The sequence below is a fragment of the Triticum dicoccoides genome, chromosome 1B (assembly GCF_002162155.2).
Source record: "Triticum dicoccoides isolate Atlit2015 ecotype Zavitan chromosome 1B, WEW_v2.0, whole genome shotgun sequence".
NCBI lineage: Eukaryota > Viridiplantae > Streptophyta > Magnoliopsida > Poales > Poaceae > Triticum > Triticum dicoccoides.
The window spans coordinates 669,503,442-669,510,014 of NC_041381.1; the positions used below are offsets into that span (position 1 = coordinate 669,503,442).

The window sequence follows — 6,573 nt, forward strand, 5'->3', positions numbered from 1 at the left end:
CCACGTTGTCGTACGCCGGCACCCTTGCTTTAGGCATAGCAACAAACAGTGTGTGGCCACCGATCTGCTCCTTGCCCGCCTTCTTTGCTCGGACAAGCTGTGGCGCCGAACACTCTGAGAAGAGCAGTGGCGTCGGGTTTACGTTGATGATGTAAGGCATTTGCATGGTGGCAGTTGCCATGGACTGCCTACCGAGCTACTTGGCGGTGTATAAGTACAGAGCCTATTAATGCTCCGGCCATGGCGGCGTCTGCATGGTGGGCGACACTATTGGGGCACCTCGCCCCAGGCTACGACCTCTACCACGTCTGCGACCAGCACGCCCACTGCCACGTTAGCCACCAACATGCCCTCCACCGGCATTGCGCTTCTTGAGTGTTTCTCCTTTGCGGGCCTTCGCTTTGACACCATGATTTTGCCGCGTCGCCGAGTTGTTCTTCCGGGCGAGCGTGATGCTTGGATCCTCCTGCACCTCCACCACCTCCATCTTCGGCAGGCTATCCGCCGATTCCATGCGTCGACGATGGGAGGGAAGAAGAAGAGAGTGGGAGAAAAGGGTGAGAATTGGGTGGAGAGCAGCGGGATGGAAGAAGAGAGTGGGAATTTTGCTGCGGAAACAGGGTGGGCAGCTACAAAAGCGCGGGTTCCGCCTTCCTTTCGGGTGGGCCACGGGTGTTCTAGTCTGACGTGTCTCGTGCCCGGACTCCCACAAAGCCCCCCGCATTTGGTTCCCGTTTGCGAGAAAATCTTGGTCCGGACTACTTCGCAGATGGATAGGGATCAACGTTGGATAGCTTCTGGAGTCCGGACAACTGCGCCAGGACGGATACTACGTCGGCATTGGAGATGTCCTTAGGCCCTATTTATCTGTGTGTTGCAGCATGGCATGAATATTGTAATAAGTTAGCCCGTGATTTACCTGCCCGTATTAATTTTATTGTGTAAAAAATCATTTGAAGATGCTAGCATACACACACATAAAATCATCCATATGAACGCACACACGCACATTCTATCCCTATGAGCTCCTTCGAGATACTGAGGCAACATCTTGAGAGTGACGAAGACACCACATGCACCTCGTATTTGACGGGAACGTCTTTTCCCACTGATTGAACAAAGTCCGAAATAAATTCAGAAAGATGTACTCCCTCCGTTCCGAAATAATTGTCGCTGGGGGCATCCTTCCGACCAGGTGAAATAGTGTGAAAGTACAATACTACCCCCGATTTGTAATCCATCGGGAGGCGTCTTCCTCCGTCGCTCCTCCCCTCCGCCAGGCTTCTCCGCCGTCGCTACTCCCTTTCGCCGGGCTCCTCCATCGTCCGCATCTCCGGCGTCCTTCCCCGCCGCAGTCCGCAGCTCTCTCGCCGGCTGGCCGCCCTTCCCCGCCGTGGTCCGCAGCTCCCTCATCGGCCGCCCTTCCGCGCCAAGGTCTGCAGCTCCCTCGTCGTCCGCCCTTCCCGCCGGCTGCCTGCTCCGCCACAACTTCGGATCCTTTGCTGCTGGCAACAGATCCTTCGCCGGCCGCCTCCCCCACTCCAATCAAGAGCTCGAGGTCAGCCGCTGCGCTGACCACTTCTGCTGCTCCTCTCGTCTCTGCTCCTCTCCACTCCAATCAAGAGAATCTGCAATTGATCCAAAAATACAGGTCAATTGATGTCAATTTGATTAACTAAATCATCGAAAAACCAGGATGATAAGTCCATATGCTAATGTTGATCCCAAGACCGGAATGACAATTCCAGGTGTTCCTCAATTGAGGAATTTGATTAACTAAGACACAAAGTGAGTAAGGCTGCAAGTAAACCTGATTGATTCTGCGAAGAAGAAGAAGAAGAACACAGGTGTAGCTGCAAGTAAACAGGCTGGCAACTTCAACTCTGCTCTCTTCTTTCTTGTGAGATGTTGGCAATGTCGGTTATTTTTTCTGGGTGAATGAATGAAGTGTTCTGATGTGAATTTGATGGAAGGCTACCGGTGGAGGAAGGGGGACACTTGATGCCAACAAGTTTTCTTAATGCAGAGTTAGATCGAGGAGGAGGCCAAGGTCGACGCCATCTGTATGTGGCATTCTTTTCTTCAGAATCAGGTTACATCGGTGTAAACTGGACATACATTCAGTTCACATCCATCTGATGAAACCATCATGTACAACAAGCAAGATACCAACTTCAACGGCGTTACCCAAGTTCATTCATAGTCAAATGTCATGTGATGAAACAGGCATATTGCATGAAAATTCTCAACAAAGAACAGACTAAAAGCATAGCAGTCACCACCGTTGCTAGCTAGCTTAGCTTCAGTTTTCTTTTGCTTAGGAGTATATCTACAGCAAGCAAAATTACAAGAAAACTTGACCACGTGAACAAGAGCATGATGCACAAACTATTGTAAAACGACTGTCGTGAATAAACAGCGAATCACACACGCATCGATCATGCTCTTGTTCACAGGGAAGAATGACTGAAACTTTCCTTTGGCAAACTAACCTGAATTCAAATGCAACAACCAGCATACGTGAAGAAGGATCAATGTTGCCAAAGCCAATGATACTGAAACAGTTGAGAGTGCAAAATCAGTTGAGGAACACCTTAAAATGAGCAGGGACTTACTGGAAAATGACAGAGTGAGTAAGCACTAGGGACTTAGACTGATAGACTAGTAGACGGAACAATGATGGAAGCTCACAAACTAAGACACAAAGTGAAGAACTTAGGTGAGGAAGGATCACAATTGAAAAACTAAAAAGAAACCAAGAACTGAATCACTAGCTATGCAGACTTGACAAAATTTAGTGTGACTGAACAATGATGCAAGCTCACATACTAAGAAAATACTAGCACGGGTACTGATTAAAGAGAACAAGCTAAGGTCCGATTATTAGGTAATGAAAACTAAAACACTAATGACTGAAACAAAATTATACTCCTGCACTAAAAACACTAATGATTATTAGGAGTAGGAAGGTACTGAAAACTGAAGACTAGACTACAGAAACACTGAAAACAAAAATTCTAAAGACACAGAAAACTGAAGAATTAGAGATAGAGAGAAAACTTGCCATGTTAAACTCATTGATTTTGATTTTACCAGTAGTTCTTTGAATTTGATTTACATCAGTAGTGTCGTGGTTCTAAGCCTGACAGTAGAGTGGGGGGTAGGTATGGAGAGGCAAGGTCCTAGCTATGGAGAGGTTGTAAGCACAAAGGATATACGAGTTCAGGCCCTTCTCGGAAGAAGTAACAGCCCTACGTCTCGGAGCCCGGAGGCGGTCGAGTGGATTAGGAATGTATGAATTACAAGGTGCCGAACCCTTCTGCCTGTGGAGGGGGGTGGCTTATATAGAGTGCGCCAGGATCCCAGCCAGCCCACGTAGGAGAGGGTTTAAGGTGAGTTAAGGCTGGGGCGTTACTGGTAACGCCCCACATAAAGGCTTTTACTATCATAAAGTCTACTTGATTACAGGCCGTTGTAGTGCAGAGTGCCTCTTGACCTCCTGGTGGTCGAGTGAGTCTTCGTGGTCGAGTCCTTCAGGCCAGTCGAGTGAATCCTCGTTGGTCGACTGGAAGGCGACCTCTTCTAAGGATGTCCTGGGGTAAGTTACTTGGATGAGGTCCATGACCCTACCCTAGGTACATAACCCCATCATTAGCCCCCGAATGGATTGAGGCTTCGAGTGAAGAAGGAGTTGATGTCGTTTCCGATTAATCTTTGTGCTCTGGTTGTGCGCTGTTCTGGACCAAAGAATCCCTTTGTCGACAGGAAACAACTTGCCTTCAGTCGACTTGATCCATTCTGTTTTTTTGCGTCGAGTGATCTTTCAGGCTTCGACGATCTCCGAGCGACGGATCGCCGGAAACACCGCGCCTGACAGACTGATTTGTTGCTCGCGGATTCCGCGGGATGCGAAATTTTGGGGCGCGCGCGAAGCGGGGCGGACCGCGGCATTCGGATGGGACGGGGCATGGACGCCTCGATCTCCGCGCCGCCTTTTTCGCCACGTATCCCGTCTGCATAACTGTTCCAGATATGATTAGATCGACCGGGCCCACCTGTCATCCACTCGGAAGGGACCTTATAAATGTGCCCGGCGAGGATTTCTGTGCTGTGCCTTAGCATTCTCCCCCTCTCTCTGCTTCCTTCCTCCCTGCTCAGCGTGCTCGCTCTCGCCCCCGCACCACTTCCCTTCGCGCATCTCGCCGGCGACCATGGCCAAGGAGAAGACGGCGGCGCTGGAGCGTGCAAAGAAGGCGTCGGCGTCGGAGAAGGCGAAGGGGAGATCCACCAGCCGCGGAGGGTCCTCGTCCAGATCCCGCCTGCCGAAAGGCTGGGTCCAAGGAGACTGGATCCAGTCGACCATCACTGAGAATGACATTCTCGACATGGCCAACGAGGGCTTGATCCCCCACGGAGCTGCGAGGCTTCCGGGGAAGGAGTGGCAGCCCCAGCCAGAAGAGGGTGAGTGTGTGCTTTTGGCCACCCATGTTGATCGCGGGTTTTCCTTGCCGCCGAGTGTTTTCTTTCGTGGCTTTTTGAACTTCTTCGGAGCGCAGCTCCACCACTTTACCCCAAACTCCATTGCCTATCTTGCCGCGTTCGTGTCCATGTGTGAGGGTTTCTTGGGCTGTCGACCGCACTGGGGTTTGTTCAAGCATATATTCACGTGTCGCTCTCAGACCGTGAAGAAGGCGAGTCCAGGCGACGAAAAGACCCGAGTCGTCCAAATGTGCGGGGGTTTGGGCATCCAGGTGAGGAACAAGAGCACCTTTCCGCCCATGACCTTTCCCGAGTCAGTCAGAGGCTGGCAGTCGACCTGGTTCTACTGCCGGGACCAGTCGACGCCGGGACAGTCGAGTGGACTCCCACAGTTTACCATGGACCGAGTGAACAAGCCCTCCTCTCTGAAGTTGATCCCGGAGGAGAAAGCTGATGTGAAGATGTTGATGGAGCGCGTGGTGCAGTTGGTTCGGGAGGGAGTGACAGGCATGGATCTCCTGGAGGTCTTCCTCAGGCGTCGCATCCAGCCCCTCCAGTTCCGGAGCCACTGCATGTGGTTGTACTGTGGGACCGAAGACGAGACTAGAGTCCATCCAGAAGCAGTCGACGATGTCACTCTAGAAAGATGGATGGCAGCCGTCACCGGAAATAAGGACAACCCACGCGGAGCCAGAAGGATTCCTCCACTCGACCACAACAGTGATCCAAATAAGGTACACTTGCCCTGCTCTCCACTGCATTCTTGTCGCATTCATCTCTGTCCACTCTGCCGACTGGTCGACTGATCATTGTCTTGATATCTGCTAGGCCCTCACCGAGCTGTACTCGATGCCCAATGGGGCACAAACTCCAACTGAGGAGGGTGAGGCGAGTGGGGGCGAGAGCCAGGACGAGGAGGAATGGGACTCGGACGTTGCAGGGGACGACGACGACGATGATGATGACGACGGCGATGATGATGATGCCGAAGACGAGGAGGAAGAGGAGGAGGTCGTGCCACCACGCTCGGAAAGGCGGTCGAAGCTCGTCCACGACCCTTCGACTGAACGTGGCAAGGGGGTTGCGACGCAGTCGACCAAGCGCCCTAGGACCACTTCTCCAGCGCCGACTGAAAAGGCGCCGAAGCAGCCTAGGGGGGCTCCGCCAAAGCCGACCAAGCTCCTGCCGAAAATGAAGGTGTCCATCCCCACCATATCAGGGTAATTGTGCTGCTCATATTTTCTTATTCTGTGCGAACTTTATCTCTGGTCGACGCTGAAGTTAGTCGACCGATCCTTTGGAGTTGTAGTGCTACTACTTCTGAGACCTCGGCCCGGGCTGATGACCACGAGATGGAGGATGCAGCAACTTCGAACCCAGGTACTGTATTCTTAACATCGTCCTTAGTCGACTGACTTGTGATCTTTGATCCTGATTCTTCTCCGCAGCTCCACCCAATACTGTTATCAATCTCCCTGATGACGACGAGGATGAAGAAACACTGGCACGCAGGAGGAGTCGGAAAGCGTCCGCCAGTAAAGTGCCTCAGGATGTGACGGCGCCTGAGATTCTGACTGTGGAAGAAGAGAACATCACTCGACACACGGTGTCCTTCGCAAGTCCACTGATGAGTGCTCAGCAGCCCTCCCTCTTCACGACGCACCACGTCCCAGAGGACCAAGCTGGCGCAGCGAAGGAAGCAATACGCCAGGCGGGACTCATGATGGAGCAGCTGAAGACTATCCGGGACGCGAGCCAGGCAGCTTATGACGCCAGCTCTGCCCTCCAAATCAATGTCCAGGTCAGTCGACCGCTGTTTGTTCTGTTGGATATGCTACCAAAAACTTTTCTTTTCCGGAATTTATAGTAATCACCCACTGGGTGTGTCGAATAAACTCCGTGTTAGCGGGGGCACGCTGAGTGCACCCGCTGGGTGTAGTCCCCAAGGCTAAGGTCGACTGCTGGCAGTCGGCCTTAGGCTTTATGATGTCAATCTTTCTGTCAGTCGACTGGTCGACTGGATTTCACAAACCGGTGGGGGCACGCTGAGTGCACCCACTGGGTGTAGTCCCCGAGACTGTGGTCGACTGCTTG

At 52.1% G+C, this 6,573-nt stretch overlaps 1 long non-coding RNA gene across 1 annotated transcript in view; it reads right to left on the bottom strand.

The window, feature by feature from the left end:
* Positions 1 to 1,534: 1,534 nt before the first annotated feature.
* LOC119312032 overlaps positions 1,535 to 6,573 on the bottom strand; it is a 15,166-nt gene continuing 10,127 nt past the window's right edge. The window contains exons 2-3 of the long non-coding RNA XR_005151206.1: positions 2,493 to 2,555; positions 1,535 to 1,628 (exon numbers count right to left, since the gene is read on the bottom strand). This is a non-coding gene — a long non-coding RNA (uncharacterized LOC119312032). The remainder of the gene's footprint in view (positions 1,629 to 2,492; positions 2,556 to 6,573) is intronic.